Here is a 24,950-nt window from a genome sequence, read left to right on the forward strand (position 1 = left end):
CTTCTATTATGTTGTTTACTATTTATTTATTTGTATTGCAGTAGCCACTAGGACCCCCAGCCATGGACCAGGACCCATTGTGCTGGGTGCTGCGCAAACAGAGAATACAAAGATGGTCCCTTCCCCAAGAAGTTGACCCTCTAAGTATAAGGCTCTATATATTCTAACGTTGCCCATCAACATACACTTGCATGAGGAGGAGGTGATTACGACACTGGGCTGGGACCCAAGACATCTGGGTTCAAGTCCTAGCTCTGCCACAGTGTGACCTTGCACAAGCCAGATTATGTCCCAGCCTTCTGAAGACATAAAGGGGCATTAGTGGGGGTAAGAGATCTACCTCTCCCCAGACTGCTGCTGCAGGTGATGGTGGTGGCCATATGTTTCATCCCTTTCTCCCCCATGGGCAGAAGGTGGGTGTAGAGCCCTACCAACCCTCCGGTCATCACAGTGGTCAGGGCCAAATCCAGAGTTCTGCCCCCCTGGAGCAACCAGTGAGGAATGGCAACTCTCAGAGAGGATTTGGAAGAGGTATCCACAAATGTGTAATACTTGCACTATGATGCTTTAGACAGTTTCATCAAGGCACTTGTAGTAGGAAGAGAGCCTGAGACATGAGGCCTGGGCTAAAGTAGTAGTCAAAGCTTTACTAATATAAAGCAAAGACAAGCAGTGAGCAAGAGGCAGGACCTGCTCACAGAATCTGGCAAGAACAGGGCTGATATTGCAGAAATACACATCCCTAAGAAGTGCTAGGCACAGAGTACTCACGCAAACACATCCCGATATCAAGTGGTGGCAGAATATCCTGATATCAAGGATGGTACCAAAACATTCCCCAAGGATAACAGGAATGCACTGACCCCAGTACGTAATAGAGACATTTTGATTGAACTAACATGTACAAGATAATGGGTGATAACTAACCACATCAGGGGGCAGTAACTAACTATGTCAGAGGGGCAGTACATAACTTGTTTGTATCAGGGTAGAAAAATGTATCTCAGAGGGAGTGTCCAGCCTAGGGAGGAACGAAAAGTCCCACTGTTCACTAAGCTGGTCCATTGTTACGGGCATACATGTATTAGTGGTCCGATAGAGTCTGCAGGATACTAGTACCATGCTTTTTCAACAATAAACCTGGCTGGGTGCCTTCATACATTAATGGATCTTGTGGTCATTGGGCGGTTCGTTCGAGGTTTGCTGTGACAGCTCCTCTGCACAGGGCTGGGGCAGCACGCAGAGGGAACACACGCACACAGCCAAACATCTAACCACAGCACTAAGGCTGGCAATCATTAAATAAAGGTCACACTAGATGTCTGCATTCTACTCCCCTGTTTTAAGTCCCTAATAATGCCAAAATTTTATAGGCCCGGTTTCTGCCTGAGAGGCAGTGATTTCAGAAAGTTTGAGCAAAAATAGCTCTGGTGTTTGGGAGCATAAAGGACAGTAACAACAAATACACTAGCTGATGGGTGCTACTTAACTGCAGCCTGCCAACATGGTACACTAGGCACTAAGTGTTCTTTAAAAAGGTGTTCATTTCCTCTGATTCAAACACTAAATATTTTCCCAGTGTAGGCAAGACCCAGGTGGGAGTGGTAAAAGAGGCTCAGAAAAAGGCAAAGGCAATCTCTTAAAGTGTGTAATTGAATAAAGTGAGAATGTGTTGGAGCCCTACATCATTCAATAGAAAAGTGGATGATACGGTGTCATTGTAGAAATAGTATGAGATCCTGTGATTAGCCTGTATGGGAATGCATAGGCACAAGGGCACAGTTAAGGGTGTGTGTTCAACATTAACTCTGCCATTTCCTGATTTTTGCAACCCTGGTGTTCTTTTAATGAAGGGGGGAGAAAAAACTCAAACTGCTAGTAAGGGAGGGATAGCTAGGGCCAGATCTTCTGCTGGCTGTTACAGAAGTGTGCTGTATCTGTATATATGTGAAGAGTTAATTAACAGAGAAGCTGCCACCAGATGGCACTCAGGAATACAGACAATTGTTCCTGGGTGTTGAAGGCCCAATAAAACTTCATGTTGTGCACTTGAAGCGGTTTCCTCTGGTCGCTCTTTGCATCGGCTCTTAACAGTGGCATGACCCCATTGGCTTCAATGGGTCACACTAGCAGAGTAGTTGGGGTCCCATGTTCTGTGCAATTTGCTTCAGTGGCCCTAAGTAGCTGTGGCCTGGCTACATTGCCTGTTGGGAACTTACAGTGAAAAATGGGTGTCTGAAATTGCTCCATTTTATGCTAATTGAGTGTAGGCTTCTGGGTCCTGGTTAGCTTTCCGCAGTGCCTCTGGGTTTCGGCAAGTGAGGGCACTTCATAGGTTATGGACCATGTGGGTGTATGGGAGTTACATCTGGTGCTAGCTCCTGGCAGTGGAGATATGTTTCCTGAATACTCCTGGCTATCGTCCATCTCACCAGTGCTCCTGAACTCCATGGGCACAGAGACACATTGCACTTACAGTTTACGGGAGAGGGAGACTGGAAAATATCTCGTTTCTTCCAGTCAGGTGGCTGTATGCAAAGTGTGGGACAGAACAGCAGGAGATACAGCTTGGGTTCCTGCCATGGGTGTCTTCCTCATCCTTCCTTCTTGGTAAATGGGGAGCAGGAAAGTGAGTTCAGTTCATTCACTGATGTTTCAGATATCCTATGGTGGAGACTACAGGTGATAAATGCTGCTGAGGAGAGCTCCAGGGCCCTGTTTTCTCCTGTGTGAGGCACACACAGAAAGACAAAAAGAAGGAGGGACTATTCCACCACGATGGTGACTAATCCAGGTCTCCCTTATGAGAGGATTATCCTGGGGCAGTAACGGGGGTTTGCATGAGGGCAAGGCCTTTCTGTGTGTAGGAGCATTAGTATGTTTCCTGTGGTGTCCTGCTTACCCTGAATGTTAAGCTTAAAGAAAACCAAATGGGAAAAAGCTTTTGGGGCATTAATGTATGGAGTTTGGGAGTAGAAGCCTCATCACCCAAGACCTTTAAAACTAGGCTGCAGAAATCACTGATGCATACCATGTAAGGAGCAATCCTGCACTATCCCCTGAGCTACAAACCAGGTGACCTTTACAGGTCTTTTGCATCCCTAATTTCCATGATCTCATGACTAAGTAGCTCTCTTGTCTGCAGTCACAGGAAAGTAGTCAAGGATTGAAAAACTTCTGCTGCTCAGAGCCAAAAAGCCAGAAATGCTAGGCATGGGATTACTCAGGGATACTGGGTGACTCAGCAATTAGATATGGAGTGGTCAGTGGTGCTAAACCATCCCACTCAGCAGTGGCCCAAAGTAGTTCTTGTGACAGATGTGATGTTTTGGAAGCCTGGAATATTAAATATTATATTGAGAGGTGACAGATGCAATGGATACATGGAATGTTCAAAGCCATTGTATCAACTTTATAAATGCCTTATGCATCTGTATGGGCTGGCTAGTGATTGTATTACTGGCTCAATGGGGGAGCTGATGGATGTCTCCTGGAGGAACTAAAAGCACTGAGGGATAATTAATGCAAATCCCTAATGCAGGTAACAAGTCCTGGGGAGTTTCATGCCCTGGGGAAATAGCAGAGACTGGATTGACCTTGTTAAAGGGGCCAGGAAAATAAAGAAGAAAAAACTGTGTAAAGAGACAGGTCTGATCTGGGAGAAGGGACACTCACAATCTCACACTCGATCCAAGATCTGACTTGAAACTGTGACCAGGAGTGCCAGACCTGCAGAAAGGGCCTGAAAGAAGATAGGTGACTGTCTGGTAAACTACACCTGCATATCAGGTGTTCAGTGTTTTATGGTCTGTCTTCTCTATGATGTTTTTGTTCTGAATTAATAGTATTGTGCTTGATGGAGGCTGGCTGGTCACTGGTTAACCCTGTCATTGCCCCTCAGAGAACAGTACTGCTGGTAGTGTCACAATTTAAATGGTTTTAAATACATTAAATGGATTAAAAGCTGGTTAACTGATAGGTCTCAAAATGTAATTATAAATGGGGAATCATCACTGAATGATTGTGGTTCTATGGAGTTCCACAGAGGTCAGTTCTTGGTTCTACGCTATTTAACATTTTTATCAACAACCTGGAAGAAACCATAAAATCATCACTGATAAAATTTGCAGAGGACACAAAAATTGGGGGAGTGTAAATAGTGAAGAGGACAGGTCACTGATACAGAGCTATCTGGATTGCTTGGTAAGCTGAGCACATGCAAACAATATGCATTTTAATATGGCCAAATGTAAATACATCTAGGACCAAAGCATGTAGGCCATACTAACAGGATGGGGACTCTATCCTGGGAAGCAGGAACTCTAAAAAAGATTCGGGGATCATGGTGGATAATCAGCTGAATGTGAGCTTGCAGTGCAATGCTGTGGTCAAAAGGCTAATGCAATCCTAGGATGCATAAATAGGGGAATCTCGAGAAGGAGTGGAGAGTTTATTTTACCTCTTTATCTGGCCCTGGTGCAACCACTTCTGGTAGACCATTCCCAATTCTGATGCCCACAATTCAAGAAGGAGCTTGATAAATTGGAGATTTCAGAGAAGAGCCATGAAAATGATTAAAGGATTAGAAAACCTGCCTGATAGTGATAGACTAGGACTAGGACAGTGTAAGTATCAACATGGGGAACAAATGTATAACAAATACATACAAACATATAATATGATCTCATGCCTGGAAGTTGAAGCTAGACTATTTCAAACTAGAAATAAGGTGTAAATTTTATAAAAGTGAGAATAATTAACCATTGGAACACTTTATCAAGGGTTGTGGTGAATTCTCTATCACTGACCATTTTTAAATCAAGATTGGACGTTTTTCTAACAGATCTGCTCTAGGAATTATTGTGGGGCAGTTCTCCGGCCTATGTTATGCAGAGGGTTGGTTTAGATCATCACAATGGTCCCTTCTGTCCTTGGAATCTATGAACCAAACTCAGACTGCTGAATGAATCATACTGAATTGCAGTCTGCAGCGTAAGGCCCAAGTCTAGAAGGGGAAAGCTGCAGGGCTCTGCCCTGAGAAAGGTGATGACTAGAAGCCTGAGGCCAAATTGGCGTGCATTCGAGGAGGCCACAAAGGTGTCAGAGGTGCATTTCCCAAGAGAACTCTAACAGTTCTCATTTGGAGATTCCTTAAAGACCATGTGAAAGGAGCTGCTAGAACTATCTCACTCTCATTCCCACTGGAACCTCACCGGAGTTGAGCTGTGGGAAATTCTGACATTTCAAAGGAATTCACACATTGGGACAAAAAGTTGAATTACTGACATTTTTGGTGGAACAAAAGTTTCCAAAAATAAGATAATTTTGAATTGTCTAAATGTAGTATTGCCAAAAAGCACAAATCAGGATCCCCCCCCACCCCACCCCCCCACAAATAATGAGCCTTTTTAAAATAGATGATATTGTATTTTTGTCTGTTTTAATTTTTGAACTCCCCCTGCCGTACCACTCCCCCTGTGTGTGGGGGTGACAATTAGTGCCTGCCTGAGCTGCCACGGTGCATCATGGGAGTTCTGGTTCTCCCCTATGGGCCCGGCCTTCAGGCTGGCATACATCTCCTTTCTAGCTCATTGAAGCACCCAAACCACAACTCCCATGAGGCACTGTTTCACCACAGGTAGATGCAGCTTATGTTAAACTGACTGTAAATGAAATGTTTCAGTTCAGTTCAACAAACTGACAAGCTTCGAATCGGGCTGGAATATTTCATTTCCACTGCCCCAAGGGAAAATTTAAAAATACCAGCAAACTTGAAAACCTTGATTCTGCAGAGACTGCGTTTTCCTCACAGCAATCATTTTGACAGAAAATTCCCACTCAGCTCTCCCCACAGCCCTCTGCACGTCCCTCCCCACAGAACAGTGCGTGACACACACACCACAGCTTGTGTCTGTGATGGTGGAGGTTCCCCCACCTACACACTAAAGGGTCAGGATTCTTTGTCTGAAAGTGCGCTTGGCACTAGCAAGCAGGGCGTGAATATGCCGTGGACCTTGCATGGCAGTCCCCTACCAGAGCTTCCAGCAGGAGCAATATGTTTCTCTGGGAAGCCATGCAGAGCACAGTCCTTGGGGGTGGAGGGACTTAGGGAGAGGGAATCTGCTTCTTGACTCTCACTTGTGTCCCTGCACCATCATTTAAAGCCTGTTCATAACTGCAAACACAAGTTACAACACAGCTGTCTTCATTGCCATATGTAGAGTAGGCAGGGCCTTAACGGTGTCTTGTAACCAAGCAAGGCTTAATTATAACCAAGGCTTGGTGAGAGCACCCAGTTAATGTCCAGTCTAAACTGCCAGTGGTAGCCACACTGTAAGTGGGGCCCCATCTCGGCAGTAGCTGTCGTGTGTTTGTAGCCTAGATATTATTATATTAATAACAAGGAATCTCCCAAGCCTCCCAATTCCTTGAAAAGGCCGCTCAGATCTCCAGGGCTGGTTTCAGTAGTTAGATTCCGTGCTAACAGCCCTTTCCTTCATTTATGGCTGTGTCTAGACGGAAAGTGAGGAGCTGCTATAAACATTTAATGTAACATCCCTGCCTACCTCGTAGTTTCAGCATTTCATGTCCCAGTGGTGCACACTCACACAAGCATCCTCCAGCCTATACAAAGTCACACACACACAAATCTCCCTGCCCTCATTCACAATCACTCCCTCACAGGCACCATTCACAGCCCTTGCTCATCTGACATCTGCACACAAAGACATACACAGATACAGACTGAAAGACACACATAGTAACACCCACAGGCACATCTAGGGTGACCAGATGTCCTGATTTTATAGGGACAGTCCTGATTTTGGAGGCTTTTTCTTATATAGGCGCCTATTGCCCCCCCCCCCACCCTCTGTCCTGATTTTTTACACTTGCTATCTGGTCACCCTAGGCACATCTTATCAAACATGCTCTTATACATCGATCTTCTTCCGCAGCCCTCTCATTCCCTGCTTGCCTGACAGTCCTGCACATTGACAATCAGTCACACATGCACAGACACACTCAGAAACGCACAATGCACCTGTGTTCCCTCACCCATCTCATTAGCCTCATGTTTCAGAAGTTTCAGTCAGCCAATCAGGAGGCAGAAGCAATCCCATGTGACGTAGTCAGTTTACCACACAGAAGGAATAATGAACAGTGCAGAGGTTCTCAAACTTCATTGCACCGCGCCCCCTTCTGACAACAAAAATTACTCCATGACCCCAGGAAGGGGGACCAAAGTGTGAGCCTGCCTGAGCCTCGCTGCCTTGGACAGGGGGAGGTGGGGCAAAGCCAAAGCTTGAGCCCCACCGCCCTGGACGGGGGGCCAAAGCCAAAGCCCCAGGGCTTCAGCCCCAGGCAGGGGTCCTGTAACCTGAGCCCTGCTGCCTAGAGCTGAAGCCCTCAGGCTTCGGCTTTGGCATCGGGCAGTGGGACTCAGGCTTCAGCTTCAGCCCCAGGCCCCAGCAAGTCTAAGCCAGCCCTGGTGACCCCAATAAAATGGGTTTGTGACCCACTTTGAGGTCCCAACCCACAGCTTAAGAACCGCTGGAATAGTGAATGGTCTAAGTAACCAGTCCACACAATATCCACTGGCAGAGAATTGTTCACATAAATTAATCCATTTGAAGATAATGAGCGTGCTGAATACATTGAGTGGGAACTAGGATCAGTTCAGGAAGGGTTCACTAGCCGTAGAAGGGGCAACATTTGTAACAAACATTATTTTTAATTTGACTAGATCTGACCCTGACTGCACTCACTAGCACTGCAGAGCCCCAAAACTGCAGCACACTGGCCCTGCAGCTCCTAGCTTGGCAGGTCTTTCAGGTCCAGGTCTTCTAAGAACCAACAGAAACAGGTGGAAGGAGAAGAGACCTGCCTGTCCTACAAAACTGGTTACTGAGACAAAGTACAATATTTATTGCTTTTTTGTAGAGTAATTGTTGATTAAAACAGGCAAAATTAACAGAATGGGATCCAGTCCTGAAGGTTTAAAGCCTGTCTGGGTATCATAAACGTGTTTAGTAACCCTGAAATACTGGATTTAATGTGCTGACAGCTCCAGTGATTTCACTCCAGCTGCACCTTACCCAGAGTGAGCCCCCATGCCTGGGCGTGCTGTAGAGAATGAGAGTGAAATCCTGGCCTTGTGGAAGTTAAGCTTAGTTTTGCTCGGCTGACCATCAAGGGCTAGACCTGTGACAGAACCAGGGGGCTTAATTACAGCAGTATTCGGAGCTGTCTAGTGCTGCAGTGATGTGTGGAGAGACCTGGGTCCAGCCCTCTGGCCAGCAGGACAGACAGGCTGGAGAGGGAAGAGCTAGAGAGATTCCTGGGAGAGACTCAGACAAATACCCCCCAACATAAAAACAACATTCACCATGCCAGCCTCACACTCAGCTTCTTAGCACCAGAGTGAGAGGGGCTGGCTGCTGATTAGCTGGCTGCTGATTAGCTGTCCTGCTTCATGGAGCTTTATGACTGATCCCATGAGTCTTGAGCAGGCTGAACAATGCTATGGGCCACACACAGGCAACTGAACCGTCCAATTCACTGCCTTTGGCTGAGCAGTGTCCCTTTTGGAGTCAAGTCCCTGTGGTTTGCTGGCACAGAGGGTCAGTTCTTGAAGAGCTTACTCCTCTGGCTGTTCTCAACGGGAGTTTGGCCTGAGAAAGGGCTAAGTAAGTATGTCAGGTTTTGGCCTAATCAGCACATTTCAGGGCCATATGCACAAATAACGGCGGTAAACAAGCATTATGTGTGGCACTTGCTGTGCATTCATCCAATCCAGGTACAGAACAATGCCATGTGACTTTTCAGGCCAGTCATCACGGAGCAACACAGCTCAGGTTTGGAATACCCATCATAAATTCACAGAGTAAAAGATTCCGAACAATATTCATTGAATGATTTCAAATGATGAATACATTTTAAAAAATGGTGATGTGTTTATGGTTATTCTGCCACCGGAAAAGAGGCTAATTTCATTAGATAAATTTAGCCATTGTGAATTATTCCCCAGCTCTGCTGTGTATACGTAGTCTGAATAGCACTTTGGATCCTTCAAGATGAAAGGTACTATTATGGAGCTGTAGTGACTTGCTTCCTATTATAGGACTGATTTTGACACTCCACCACCTCCCTGTCTAACTTTCTCTACAAAGCTCCTTTCTGCCATTTCGTCTTTCATCTGTGGTCTCTAGCTGGAGAAGATTTTATTTAAATTTCTTTTTAGAATGCTGGAGATTAATCAGACAAGGCAGTCTGGGGATCTGAGACTCTCACTGAGGTGTTGCTCACAAGAAGTCTGCAATTTTTATTTAGTTAGTTTTGTAAACTCCGACCTCAAAATGGCTTGGACTGAAACAATCCCCTTTGTTTTATACATTAGTCCTTGATGAGAACTGCTGCATATTTTTATTAAGGTCAGGTGGGAATTTTCAGTCATTTGATGTGCTGATATGAATTTCTGAGAGCTCTCTGCAAGGCAGCTTCCCATTAATCCTGTGGAGTTTATCACCTCCTTGGTGTTGCCTGCAGCATTTGTAAACTCTGTGGGCTTAGCAGCTGTGGCTCAGGGAGTATACAGGCCCTCTTCTGTGTCTCTGCAGGAAATGAAGCGCTCAACCTGCAGACTGCTGCAGCTTGCCAGCCCTTGACAGCAGTAGCTCCATTGCACAAAAAATTAGAAGCTCCACAGGAGAATGAGGTGCCTGAAGGACACTGAAACCCCCAGTGGGGGCTCCCTGCAAGTTATAGTCTCAGCTGGATTTATGGAAAGGATCTAATGCAAGATCAGGGTGAGGGGATAGCTCAGTGGTTTGAGCATTGGTCTGCTAAACCCAGAGTTGTGAGTTCAGCCCTTGAGGGGGCCATTTAGGGATCTGGGGCAAAAAGGATTGGTTCTGCTTTGAGCAGGGGGTTGGACTAGATGACCTCTGAGGTCCCTTCCAACCCTGATATTCTATGATAAGAGAACCCAGAGGAAGCAGCTGCTGCCTAAGGCAGGGAATGTGCCCCAGCTGCAGAAGAGCTTCCCCAAAGCACCTTTAGGCAAAGGGGAAGCCTGGTTCTCACTACAGACCCCTCCAATAACTCTATGCACTTCCTCCTGGACCTTCCCTGCTCTGTAAGAACTTAGGTGACCTCTTGCCCCGTACCGATTATGAATTCTAGACAACCCTTTCACTCCCACTGCAGAGTCATGGACACTAGGCCTTCTCTAATCCAGTCATTGGCATGCTCCCCCCACTCCAGTCACAGCCACTGAGGGCTAATGGGGGCCAATCACATACTCTTGAAATCTATGGAGCAGAGAAAGGATAGCAGCAAGTCACTGACCTGCCTGTCTCAGAGCCAATTAAGGGAGAAAGCTATCTATCTCCAATTGGAGAGAGTCCAGCGGAGGGCAATGAAAATTATTAGGGGGCTGGGGCACATGACTTATGAGGAGAGGCTGAGGGAACTGGGATTGTTTAGTCTGCAGAAGAGAAGAGCGAGGGGGGATTTTATAGCAGCCTTCAACTATCTGAAGGTGAGTCCCAAAGAGGATGGAGCTAGATTGTTCTCAGTGGTAGCAGATGACAAAACAAGGAGTAATGGTCTCAAATTGCAGTAGGGGAGGTCTAGGTTGGATATTAGGAAAAACTATTTCACTAGGAGGGTGGTGAAGCACTGGAATGGGTTACCTAGGGAGATGGTGGAATCTCCATCCTTACAGGTTTTGAAGATCCAGATTGACAAAGCCCTAGCTGGGATGATTTAGTTGGGGTTGGTCCTGCTCTGAGCAGGGGGTTGGACTAGATGACCTCCTGAGGTCTCTTCCAACCCTGATATTCTACGATTCTGTTATTGTAATGTAAACACAAAATATTGAACAGTGGCTCACTCAGTGAGCACCCTCTGTTCTGTGCTCTGAACAAGGCAGGGTCCTGTGGAAAAAATAGTATTTGATCATGTAATTAAAGATGGTATCCTAATGTATACACATGTGGGAGGGGGAGGCAAATTAAGGAAGTACAGGCAACCTTAATTCTGGTATTTCCTAACTTTTGCATGCTTGACTTTGCAACTTTAATGTTCTTTTAAGAGAGTTTTGCATGAGAGAGAGAGAGAGAGACTAGGTTTTTAAAGCAAATTGAAAAATGAGGAACTCTGTCCTGCAGAATCATATTTCAGAGTTGCAGCCGTGTTAGTCTGTATCCGCAAAAAGAAAAGGAGTACTTGTGGCACTTTAGAGACTAACAAATTTATAAATTTTGTTAGTCTCTAAGGTGCCACAAGTACTCCTTTTCTTTTTGAGGAATCATATTGACACCCACATGGTTCATCAGCAGTAATGGAACCTTTAGATCCATTGGACAGACCTCTGCCATTTGAGCTAATCGAGGAACTGATAGCACTAATGATTATTTTTTTTAACAAGGGCAAAACAACATATTTTCCCCAAATCTCGTTCTTGGAAATGGTTGAACCATTTAGGCTGAAATGTTCACACACACAAAAAAGTCAGCCTGAGGTAGACACCTGGCATGGAAAATTTCAGCCCAAGCAGTTAAAGACTGGCCAGGTTATAAGCAACTGAAAACAAGGGCTTATAATGGGACGAACCTTAAGTATAGGTGGCGCTACTATATAATAATTTGTTGAGCTCCAACAGTATACAACAGTGTCTAATTTGGACAGTTGGTGTGAATGGCTCACGGTGTCTAGGATGGAAGTACATGTAAAGCTAGGTGGTGGATGCTGCAGTCTTTTGCTGAAGTGGAAGGAGGTCTGGTGGAGCCTTGAGCCCCATATACACAGGATGTTTAGCAGTTCATAGGCTAGTTTGTATAATGGGTAGGTGGGTCACGGTTAGGAGGATGAATGTCTGGGTTCTTCATGGGAAGGGAGGGTTGGCTAGATATGGAGCATATTGCATAAGGTATTTGTAGTATATATGAGTTCGTTTCTGTCCCTCCCTCCCACAGTCTCTCTCCTCAGTGGAACAGGGGCCCAAGGACACTTACACCTGATAGGCTAGGCCGGGTTTGAAATTCAGGGAAAAGAGAAGGCCCAACCCTACTTCAGACCCATAGAGTGCCTCATTCCTGCCCTGCCCACAGAGCCCTCCTCTTGCTTCCCTCCGACTCCCTCAGCAGCCAGCCATAGGCTCAGCCCACTCCTTCCTTCTGCACTGCATGAGGCACAGCATGTAGAGGGACAGGCAGATGTGCAACATTAACTCACAGTCCCCCACATTCTTGAACCCCGCTGTGGGTTCCTCCCCTGGCTTCCCCAGAGTCACTCCCACTGTAAGCTGACACGGATGAATGGCTCCCACTAGCAGTTGTACCTGTCTATGCTGAGGCTGACTGTGGTCCTTTTTCTTGCATCATAGATGCACCAGTCTCTAGCTGTTACGATCTGGGCGACACCAGACAGATACAGGTGCCTTATGCTCCACATGAGTCTTCATGGGCAGTGTTGAGGAGGCTGCCGGTGACTTGCTTCTCTCCCCACCTCCCTCCGCACAGAGATGTTGTATCTGACTGCCCCCAGCCCCTGAGGGAGGCAGAGCAGCTTTCAACAGCCACGAGGCTGGATACCAGATTGTTTGATGTGACTGGAAGGTGGAGACAGCTCTCCAGCAGTTTACACCCATTCAGGTTTCTGTAGGGACTACTCTTACCCAGCGGCACTGGGAGAGAAGAACCAGCACGGCACATAGACCAGCCCCACCACATAAATATCACTCCCCAAATCCAAGTGCCGGCTCTGTGGCTGTCCAGAGCTGGTATCGTGATGTATTCCTCTTCCCTCCACCTCAGCCTGATCTACTGCTGCCCACCTGAATTAACCTGCCTCTGCCATAGGGGTGCAGAGCTCCATAGTCAGCTCCTCCCATTCCACTGACACCCTTTCCAGGGCTAGCATTACTGTAAGGTTTGGTGTGGGAGGGAACTCTCCACTTGGCAGAGGCAGATAGGGGTGCTCGGTGAAAATTTCCAGTCCCAGATTGATGGGATGTGGCTCATTCTGGAACAGCTCCTACCACGGCATGGGCACGTGGAGAGCTGCAATGGCAGATATGCAGGTGCTGGGAATGGGAAAAAGAAAGGACTGCAATCTCCCCTTTGCAGTGTGACAAAGCCCTGGCTGGGATGATTTAACTGGGAATTGGTCCTGCTTCGAGCAGGGGGTTGGACTAGATGACCTTCTGGGGTCCCTTCCAACCCTGATATTCTATGATTCTATGATTCTATGATGCTGCACCCCATAATGCTTTATGGAAATATGCTTATGAATGTATATATGACATAACTGGAATATGTTTTATGCTACATATGCCATGTAACATATCTCTGCAAAGGTTATGATCAACTGAATATATTCATCCTATTTGTATGCATGTGTCATTTTTGTATTCAAAGTTATGAATATTGGCTGTGTACTTGTTTGATTTTAAGTAGCCTTAGTAAGGCATTTGGGCAGCTTCTTTAGAAGGGAATTTGCAAATTAAGTGCCCAGTCAAGAAATACTTAATGGACAATGGATCTTGGAAGGCTCCAATCCACATAAGAAGTCTACCTGAGGATGTTCAAGGTAGCATGTGAACAATGGCTGCTACCTGTAAGTTCTGAGTCATACATGGACATGTGACTTGCCCATGTGACTCCAAAACTCCATCTTGTAGCTGGGATTCTACACAGGGGGAGGGAGGGGTGTCCACGCACAAAAGAAAGTCTATTTAAATCCCTGGGAGACTCCTCCATTTTGTCTTCAGCTGGCTCAAGAGATAGCTTCTGAAAGAAACTGGTAAAAAGGACAGTAACCACCGGAGGGGGTGGGAGGGTGAGTGACTGCTGGACCCAGACTAGAAGGAGGCTAATCTGTAAAAGAGGCTTATTTTACATCTCTGAGGGTGAGATTTTATCTGTGTTCAGCTTCTTACTGTATTAAGTTTAGACTTGCATGTTTTATTTTATTTTGCTTGGTAATTCACTTTGTTCTGTCTGTTATCACCTGGAACCACTTAAATCCTACCTTTTGTATTTAATAAAATCACTTTTTACTTATTAATTAACCCAGAGTATGTATTAATACTGGGGGGGCGGGGAACAGCTGTGCATATCTCTCTGTCAGTGCCCCTTCCACTTCCCAGGCAGCCTTGACTTTTCTAGCCTTAGCTCTTCACAAAGGTGTGTGTGTGTGTGTGTAGGGGCATATCTCAGCACTTTTTGTAGGCTGCCTTTATGAGCAATCAGTTTTCTCTTTAATTCTCCAGCTTTCCGTCTCATTCAAAGGATTCTTTTGTATTCTCCACACACACCATGATGGGCCGGAATCCAGGCTCGATCGCCCTCTCCCCAGAGGGGCACACAAAAATCTCAAGCATTCCCATATCAAGGTTCTAAGTCTCTCTGCTTCACAGGTGCCAGGAATGAGGGGCGCTGGCTTTGTGCTTGATAGCAATGGCATGAAGAGGTCCAGCTGAACGGGAGCCATCTGTATTTAATTGCTGTGCCTTCTCCTCAATTAGCTGCTGTTGCTTTGATAGTACACCTTGTATGTAAATATGGATCTTTCCAGAGAGTTGCTAGGAGGCACATTTGGCAATTTAGTCACCGTGGAGCAAAACTATTGTGAGTGGTTTTCAGTTGCAGAAAACAATAAAAAACAATGGAAGAGGGAAAGTGTTCAGATTTATGGAACCAAGACAAGTCTAGTTGGGTTTATCTGTTCTTCCTCGTTTTCCCTGCCATCTTGTCTAATTATCCAAGATATTTGTGTTTCCCAAGAAGCCAATTTTGTCCTCCTACCTGACCCTGAAGCAAGAGTTTTCGGGCAGAACAATCCCTTTCCCAGCAGCATTGTTTGATGGCACGGTGCCCAAGTCTGAGTTCACTGCAGGCTTTGTGGAGAAATGAATCCTGAGTGTTTGGGAAAAGAAGCTGTTAGCTGAAGATGGAGATCTAGGGGATCCAGCATAGGGCAGGCTGTGGGAAATGCTTTTTGTGTAGGATTCTCTCTCAACTCCTCCCCCTCAAAAAAGTTTCATTTCCTGGTGTGAAAAATAACGTGAGCGCCTTGTCTGAGTACCATGTCTGTGACGGGTTGGATCACAGAAAACCCCTTGGAACTGCCAACTGATATGCTGAGACTACTTCTAACCTGTTTTCCCTGCCAGCTTGGAACTCCAGTACCTTGCCGTGTTTGAGCCAGACCCGCTAGCCTGCTACAAACCCAGACCCAAGTCTGAACCACATCCCCCAAAAGCTTGCACGCTTAACTGAAAACAGCTTAACAAGTGTTCCTGTCTCCAACACCCAGATGCCCAGTTTCCAATGGAGTCCAAATCCCAAATAAATCTGTTTTACCCTGTATAAAGCTTATACAGGGTAAACTCATAAATTGTTTGCCCTTGATAACACTGACAGAGAGAAAAGGAGGACTTGTGGCACCTTAGAGACGAACAAATTTATTTGAGCATAAGCTTTCGTGAGCTACAGCTCACTTCATCGGATGTAGCTCACGAAAGCTTATGCTCAAATAAATTTGTTCGTCTCTAAGGTGCCACAAGTACTCCTTTTCTTTTTGCGAATACAGACTAACACGGCTGCTACTCTGAAAACTGACAGAGATATGCACAGCTGTTTGCCCCCCTCCCCAGGTATTAATACATACTCTGGGTTAATTAATAAGTAAAAAGTGATTTTATTAAATACAAAAGGTAGGATTTAAGTGGTTCCAGGTGATAACAGACACTTCAGGGCCTCATCCTGCTCTCCTTTCCATCAGCAAACAGTGGGAGTAATCCCAGTGATATGAATGGAATCACACCAATGTGAGAGAAAAATCAAGCCCAGACTATTCCCCATCTGGAAATGTTATCCTTGCACAATTATCATGTAAACCAGAGCTGAGGAAGCAGTATCTTGTCTCTTCCCTGTCTCCAGCCCATCCTCCGGGGAGGCAGGGCAGGACTGTACTTGGGACTGCTTAGCCCAGTCTATCTAAGAAGGATTTCAAACTGAGGAATTTCCACCACTTTGCTTGGGAGGCTGTACCACAGTGTAAACAACCTCAGCATTAGAGACCTTTTCCTGGTGCTCAGCCCCACTAATTTTCTGCTTGATTATATCCCATTATTCCTGCTTATTTCCCATCTCACTCCATTAAGTCATTCCGATGACTAGAAGCCGCTGGACAACCAGGAATCAGTGGACTTAGGGTCTATCCTGTAGTACCTGATCTAGAACCTCAGATTAATCACTTCATTTCTCTGAGCCTCTGTTTCTTCTCCCACCCCGTCTGTCGGGTCTGTTTAGACAGTAAACTCTTCAGGGCAGGAACTCCTTTCGGTAGGGGTGTATACAGCACCTAGCACAACAGAACCTGGATCTGAGTTGGAGCCTTTAGGCTATAATTATAACATAATATAAATATTACTGCTATGATATAAATAACAAAGAGGAAACTAGCGGGAATATTAACACAGCTGCATTGGACGCCTGTACAATTTATGGTGCACATTGCACAGTCACAGTAATAATATATCAACCTACATATTTAACTAGGAAACGAGGAATAGAAAATATTACATCTCTGTAGCTAGGTGCTAGTACAGAACCCTTCAACATAGCATCTGGGCAGCTCCCAGGGCTGCAGAGATTTATTCCCAAAAAACTCCTGTGAGGGAGAAAAGTTCCACCTCTTTGTTACATCCAGGGACCAAAGGCCCAGCTCCTCAAAGGTGTTTAGGCTCCTAAATTCAATCAACTTCACACAGTTGGTCTATAGCAGAGCTGGGAACTGGTGACAGATCTCCTGCATCCAAGCTTAGAGCTCCAGCACAATCATTGCTGTGGAGTAGGGGTGTCTCTCTTGGCTTTTTGAGATGAGGTGGATGGGGCAGTGTTTGAGTTCCCATCTCTACCGCAGCTATTGTTTGGCTGGAGGCAGTTTTCTGTAAAACTGGGTTAAGCAGGCAGCCGAACATCTGTTTCCACTGTGACGGCTGCATCCTTGCAATGGGAACAAGAAAGAAACCCATTTTCTATTCAATTCAAACTGTCATAAGATGCAGCAAAAATCATGGCCAGACCCTAAAATCGCAGGATCCACATTGATTTTAATTTTTGTACACCCTGATTTTTCTGTCCCTTGAGGCTCTGGCGGGGGGATTTTTTGGAGGATTTTGCTGTGTGTGTTTCTCTGAGATATTTACATTCTCCCTCATGCACATTACCCCACAGCAGCTCTGCACCTGACAGCCAGAGCAGGGAGAATGTGCATGGTGATGTCACAAAGGGGGCGGGGACTCTGCTAAAAACTTAGACAGTAGGTGCTGTGGGTGAAAGCTGGTGCTCAACATTGTGAAGATCAGCCATATCTGAGCTGAGGGCAGACCTTGTGGACATGATGATAGCACAGATAGATGGAGCCCAGACATACTGAGCAGGGCTGGGGGGTCCTGCCAAAAGAATGAGAGCTGGTTCTCCCTCCTCCATGTTATAGAAGAGGAAAGTAGAAGGACTGTCAACCTCCATGCCTGTCTCCTCCAATGGGAGGGTAGATGTGGGCACTAAATATGGGCAGGAGCCTGTTGCCAGCATGGGCCTGTATGGTGAGCTTCCCAGAGGGAGTGATATCCACTGTTCAAGGCAGGAGACAGAAGGGGACAAGTTTTTGCCTTCTTGTTTTCCCCATAATATTTAGCACCTTCCTCGGTCCTCTAACAATCTGCCTCTCTCAGGCAGGAGACAGCTACAGTGGGACATTACATAGGGGCTTAAGTCCCCAAGGCGAAAGGGAGCAAGTGATGGACGGTTCCTTGCTGATCCCTCCTCTCCCTTTTCACTGGTATAGCCCCTGGGGCACCCATGCCAGCATGAAGAGCCATCCTGATACACACAAGAAGCCTCACAGAGCCAGAGTCCTGCCAGAGCACAGCTCCGCTCCAGGGAGCCGCGGGACAACCCAGCTTCCTCCCCAGGCGGGAAGGGAAGAGCCCCTGGAGTTCTACCCACTGAAGTCTCGGGCAGGAGTGGCTGTAACTTTGCTGCCTGCTTGCAGGGATGCAGCTGTCTGTAACAAGTAGCTGGGGGAGGTGGAGAGGGACAGTGGTGTCAGATGGGCGGGAGACTGAAGCTCGGGCACTGGCTAATGCACGTTGGTGGGGTTTCATGGCCAGTTGCCTCCTCACTCCTGCAATCATGGTGCCCATGGTTATGTTGATCGATGCCACCCCTTCCCTGCCATGGGGTGCCGGGAAAGATCCAGGGAGTCCGGCTCTCCCATAACACGGAGCTTGTCTGGGAGGAGCTGTAGCTTCCCCCTCCATGTACAGTTCAGGGAAAGCCAGGCTCCCTCCCGCAGCTGCCCACGAGTCACTCAGGCTGGGCACCGGACGGGTGCAGCCCTCCGACTGGCATGCCTGCCACCCGCGGGGAGCCCCTGCCTTCGCCCGCCGAGCGAGTGCCTGGGGAAGAGGGAGCTGCCCTGTGGGAGGTGGCAGCCCGAGCCACACTTCAACTAGTGCTCGCTGTCCGAGCAGCTCCACAGGAGGCGGCAGGGGGACCCTATTGACACCCCCCGCCCCCATCCTCCCTTCGGCCGGGTCTGAGTCCCTCCCCCACCGGGAAAAGGCTCCGGCCAGCAATGCCTCTGCGCCGGAGCAGGGCTCGGAGCCCGGCTCTGCTCCACGCCAGGGAATCAGGCAGAGCCGCGGGAGGGCGGCCAGCCCCCGGCGCCCCCGAACCAGCGCGGCGCAGCGCTTGCCCCCTCTCCTACCTGGGAGCTGTCCAGAGGCTGGAATCCAGCGGCGGCTGCCGGGCTTTGCTCGCCTCGCTGCGTGCCGTGAATGCTGGCGGCGTTCGCGCGGCGGGGAGCCCCGAGCTGGCTCCTCCCGGGGCCGGAGCAAACCCCCGGCGCGCTAGGGCCCCGGCGCTGTCCCCAGGGAGCAGAGCGTGCGGCGTAATCCCCTCGCTCAGAGCCCGCCGCTCGCCACTGCCCGGCCGGCGCCCGCCGCCTCCCGAGCGCTCCCTGCGCTCCGTTTCGCTCGCCGCCGATTGGCCGCGGGCTCCTGTGCGGGGCCAGGCGGCATCGCCCGCGCCTTCAGCCTGCGCCCCCGCCACCGCCCTGCGTCCCGGCAGCCCTGGGCAGGACGCACGCCGGGGAGCGCGGAGCTGCTGCTGCTGAGGCGGGGGCGGGCGGTGGGGAGGGGGGGCACGGGGGATCTCCGCGGCTGCTGCTCTCACAGGCCGGGGAAGCCGGTCGGAGGCAGCGGAGAGCGGAGCAGCCGGTCGGGCCGCCAGCTGGGCTCCGTGCCGGGGGAAAGCCCCCAGATCCGGGGCGCGAGGGGCGTGGGCCCCGGGCCCTCCTCGGGCTCTGGCCGCAGCATAGAGCGAGGCACCGGCCGGGCCGCTGTCGTTCCGCCTGCCTCAAGTTTTCCTCGCTCGCGGGCCCTGAAGTGCCCAGGGGCCCCCTGATCGAGTCCCTCCCGCACAGAGGCCCAGACGGGCTCAGCCCGCTCCCTGGGGCACGTCCCGCTCTTAGAACTGAGCTTGGCACTTTGGAAACTGGCGCGGGGGGGAAGGGGGTCACGCTCACTTTGCAGCCGGGACAAAGCTCAGGGGGACCCAAAACCCAGCCCGGGGGAACCCAAGAGATGGGGCCAGTTCAGGTCAGAGGTCGGTGGGCTTGTGTCCCAATCAAACCGAGCTCCAGCTGTTTTCAGCGGCGCCCCTTGGTCCCTGTTGCATCACGGGGTGGACCTGTGGAGCCCAGACAAGGGCAGGGCTGTGCCACTGAGCCACTTGTCTGAGCTGAAATGTGGAGAAGACACCATCTCCCCTCCCTCGCCATCTGCACCACTCCCCTGGAGAGGGGACTGACCCATGGGGGCCCAGAGAACCTACTTGCATGGCCCACGCAATGCCCTGTGCTCTTCCGTGGGTCAAATGACACCGTCCCCAGGCACCACTGCCAGATTCAGGGGTAATCCACCCCCTCCCTCTTTGCTTGCCTTTCACCCCCTCCCTTAACACCAGGAGTCACAGAGCTACTGTCACGGAGACCCTGGGCAATGCTCTGGAACTGCTCCCTACGAAGCCAGTCAGGACTCTGGTGAAGTCTCCTCTCTGTGAGCAGACTGTCTTCAGGGCAAGAAGGTCACACGGCTTCCACCTTCCTGGGTCTGACCTCAGAGCATTCAGCATTCTCTGCCCCTCCGTGTGCTTCCCACAGCGAGTCTGCCCAGGTGAGGTCCTGGGGGTCCTGCACCCCAACTTCGCAGTCAGACGTGACTCTCAGCCAGCCAGTAAAACAGAGGTTTATTAGATGACAGGAACACGGTCTAAAACAGAGCTTGTAGGTACAGAGAACAGGACCCCTCAGCTGGGTCCATTTTGGGGGGCAGTGAGCCAGACAACGACATCTGCACTTCACTCCACATCCCCAGCCAGCCCAAAACTGACTCATCCTCCAGCCCCTCCTCCTCTGGGCTTTGTCCCTTTCCCGGGCCAGGAGGTTACCTGATTCCTTTGTTCTCCAGCCCTTTAGCTACCACCTTGTAGGGGGGAAGGGCCCAGGCCATCAGTTGCCAGGAGACAGTGTCAGCCATTTATGTACACTGGCCCTTTGCTCTGCAACAATTACACTCCCTTATCCCACCACCTAGAGATTTAAGAAATGCATAGGGGAAACTGAGGCACCCCTACAGTATTCAGAGGAAACATTAAGAACAGTCCCACTTCATCACAGCTCCTTCGCCTGGGACATCCCCGTGGCAACCTGAACTCTGACCCACAGGACACGCTGATGAACTCCCTCCCCAGAGACAGGCATGCTGGGATGATCCCCTTTTCCAGACTAGGAGTACTTGTGGCACCTTAGAGACTAACAATTATATTTGAGCATAAGCTTTTGTGAGCCACAGCTCACTTCATCGGATGCCTGCAGTGGAAAATACAATGGGGAGATTTATATACACAGAGAACATGAAACAATGGGTGTTACCATACACACTGTAACAAGAGTGATCAGGTAAGGTGAGCTATTACCAGCAGGAGAGCGGGGCGGGGAAACCTTTTGTAGTGAGAATCAAGGTGGGCCATTTCCAGCAGTTGACAAGAACATGTGAGGAACAGTAGGGGGGGAAATAAACATGGGGAAATAGTTCTACTTTGTGTAATGACACATCCACTCCCAGTCTTTATTCAAGCCTAACTTAATTGTATCCAGTATCCCTTAATTGTATCACCCCCACCCCACCCCACTGTTCCTCACATGTTCTTGTCAACTGGTGGAAATGACCCACCTTGATTATCACTACAAAAGGTTTCCCCGCACCCCCGCTCTCCTGCTGGTAATAGCTCACCTTACCTGATCCCTCTTGTTACAGTGTGTATGGTAACAACCATTGTTTCATGTTCTCTGTGTATATAAATCTCCCCACTGTATTTTCCACTGCATGCATCCGATGAAGTGAACTGTAGCTCATGGAAGCTTATGCTCAAATAAATTTGTTAGTCTCTAAGGTGCCACAGTACTCCTGTTTTTTTTTTTTGCGGATACAGACTAACATGGCTGCTACTCTGAAGCTTTTCCAGATTGTTGCAGAAGGTGTCATTTCTTCGACAGGAAGGGTGAGATCACACAAGGCCTGGGCTGGACTCTGCTGAAACACACCTGCCTGCTGGAGCCTCTCTTTAAAGAAGCCAAGTGTTAATGGTCAGCACAGGTTTCCTTGGGGCTGGTGCACAGCCAGTGCTGCAGGGGAGCGCTGCACTGACAGATCTCCTCTCCTGCAGGCTGAGGGGTGGTGGTGGTGTTAAAGGGAAACAGGGGAGACATACCGAGGAGTTGATGGTGGAGGGAAGTGGGGAAGCTTGTGCCGATATGGAAAAGTTTAAGATGCTGATCCAGAGCCCACCAGTAACAAGGTGAACATGTTCACTGACTCCAATGGGCGTTGGAGGCCTAGCTGCTCACAGCTTTCCATCTAGATACCTTTAAACGTTTTAACATGGCTAAAAGACTCCACCTTTCTCCTCCTACACTCTGTGCCAGCGCTGGTCCTTTTTACTCCCACTGCATCCCCTACACACATGCCCTCTCATCTTCCCTGCCATACCTTGCCATCCCATAGCTTGTTATGGCCAGAAGGGACCACTGTGATCATTGCTCTGACCTCCTGCATAACAAAGGCCATGGGACTTCTCTGAATTAATTTTTGCTTCAAGTCCAATACATGTCATTGAACTAGAGCAGAGCTTTTAGAAAAATATCTAGTCTTGATTTAAACTTTGCCAGTGATGGGGAATCCACCACATGCCTCGGTCAGTTGTTCCATGGTTAATAACCCACATTGTTAAAAAATGATGTCTTATTTCCAGTCTGAATTTGTCTAGTTTCAGCCTCCAGCCCCTGGTTCTTGTTATACCTTGTCTAGTCAACTGAAGAGCCCATTATCAAATTTCTGTTCCCACATAGGAACTTATACACTATGATCAGGTCACAACTTAACTTTCTCTTTGATAAGTGGCATACATTGAGCTCTTTAAGTCTTTCACTATAAGGCAGGTTTTCCAATCCTCTAATTGTTCTCAAGGCTCTTCTCTGAATCCTTTCCTATGTTTCAACATCATTCTTGAATTGTGGGCACCAGCCCTGGACACAGTATTCCTGTAGTGGTCGCACTGGTGCCAAGTGCAGAGATAATAGAACCTCCCTACTCCTACTCCAGATTCCCCTGTTTCTAGAGCCAGGGAGTGCATTAGCCCTTTTGGGAGCTCACTTTCAGCTGACTATCCTAGGAAGCAGTGACTCTCAAAAGGACTTGGGTCACGGTGGATAGAATACTCCATCTTATAAATATGGCTGACATGCTTTGTTCCTAGATGTATAACTTTACATTTAGACGTATTAAAACACACATTGTTTGCTTGCGCCTAGCTTATCAAGCAATCCAGATCTGTCTGTGTCAGTGGCCTGTCCTTTTCATTATTTACCACTCCTCCAAACTCTGTGCAATCCATAGACATTGTCAGGAATGATTTTATGTTTTCTTCCATGCCATTGATAAAAGTATTAAATAGTATAGGCCAAGAACTGGTCTTCACACCTTCTCCGTAATGATTCCTCATTTAGCATTACATTTTAGGTCCTATCAGTTAGCCAGTTGTAACTCATTTAACGAGTTTCATGTTGAATTTGTATAGTTCTCGTTTTGTAATCAAAATACCCTGTGGTATGAACTCAAATGCCCTACATAAGTCTAAGTATATACATCAACACTATTACCTTTATCAAACAAAATTGTAATCTCATAAAAAATCAAGTTAGTTTGACATGATCTATTTTGCCATAAACCCTTGCTGATTTGCCCATATGCTCAGGGTTTAGCTGATCGCCATATTTGGGGTCGGGAAGGAATTTTCCTCCAGGGCAGATTGGAAGAGGCCCTGGAGGTTTTTCGCCTTCCTCTGTAGCATGGGGCACGGGTCACTTGCTGGAGGATTCTCTGCTCCTTGATGTCTTTAAACCACGATTTGAGGTCTTCAATACCTCAGGCATAGGTGAGTTTTTTTGCAGGAGTGGGTGGGTGAGATTCTGTGGCCAGCGTTGTGCAGGAGGTTGGACTAGATGATCATAATGGTCCCTTCTGACCTTAATATCTATGAATCTATGAATCTATGTTACCATTTTTTAATTCTTTATTAAATCCCATATCAGCCATTCCATTATTTTGCCCAGGATCGGTATCAGGTTGACAGGCCTATAATTATCCAGCTCATCCCCATTTACCCTTTTTTAAATATTAGGACAACAACATTAGCTTTCTTCCAGTGTTCTGGAATTTTGCCAGTTTTCCAAGACTTATTGAAAATCAGCATAAATAGTCTAGAGAGCTCCTTAGCTAGCTGTTTTAAAACTCTTGGATGCAAGTTATCTGGACCTGATGATTTAAAAAGTCTGACTTTAGTAGCTGTTTTTAAACATCCCCCTAAGTTATTGTTGGAAATGGAAAGCATTTCATCATCATCTGATATTTACCATATCTGTCTTTTCCCAAATACAGAACAGAAATATTTATTGAGCACTCTGCATTTTCTGCATTATTGTTGACAATTTTGTCATTTCCATCTAGTAATGGACCATTGTTAGGGATCCTTTTGTTCCTAGTATACTTAAAAATCCTTCTTATTGTCTTAAACTCTTCCGGCCATCAGGTTATCTTATGTCCTTTTGCTTCCCTTACCAATTTTCTACAATTTCTAAATTCTCATTTATATTCATAGTTATCAACTTTCCTTCTATCCTAATTTTATTTAGCTATATATTTATTTATTATTGCTGCTTTTGCTTCCCCTCTAAGCCAGGCTGATTTTTGAACCAATGTAGCCTTCTTTCCCGATTGTGGGTTAATGGCTTTGGGGCATCTAGTCAAATGTTCTTAAAGTTCCCGATTATTATTCACATTTCCATTTCCATTCTTCATCCAGGCTGATTTGGCTAATAGTTGTTTTCAACTTTGTGAAATTGGCCCTTTCAAATAACCAAGTATTATATTATTGTCCCCATCTCCCTGTCCCTTCTCTCCTTCCCCTCTATGTCTGTCTGTTGCCTGCTCCTTTCCATGCTCCCCTCCCCTGCCCTCCTGTGATGTACAGTAACAGACACACATACCTCTGTTGTACTGTGCCACTCCCCTAGCACAACAGAGGCCCAGTCCTGACTGAGACCTTTAGTGCTACCCCAATTCAAATAACAAATGCTAGTAATAGTTTCACTGGGGCCTCTATTGGTTCAGAGAAGCATCCGTCCTTCTGAATTCCCCAGACCATTTGCTTTTCTCCCATGGGTAGCGTAGAGGTGTATATATGCCATGATGAGATTAACATGAGGTACAAGATCCAAGTCCTGGATCATGAACATTCTCATAATATATACCCAAA

General features: G+C 47.6%; 1 protein-coding gene across 1 annotated transcript in view; it reads right to left on the bottom strand.

Annotated features, from left to right (window-relative positions):
- Positions 1-19,008, bottom strand: part of LOC141992819 (transmembrane protein 121) — a 179,322-nt gene extending 160,314 nt beyond the window's left edge. The window contains exon 1 of the mRNA XM_074962157.1: positions 18,784-19,008. The gene's annotated coding sequence lies outside the window, so the exon portion shown is untranslated. The remainder of the gene's footprint in view (positions 1-18,783) is intronic.
- Positions 19,009-24,950: the final 5,942 nt, after the last annotated feature.

This window comes from Natator depressus, chromosome 8, assembly GCF_965152275.1.
Source record: "Natator depressus isolate rNatDep1 chromosome 8, rNatDep2.hap1, whole genome shotgun sequence".
Lineage (NCBI taxonomy): Eukaryota > Metazoa > Chordata > Testudines > Cheloniidae > Natator > Natator depressus.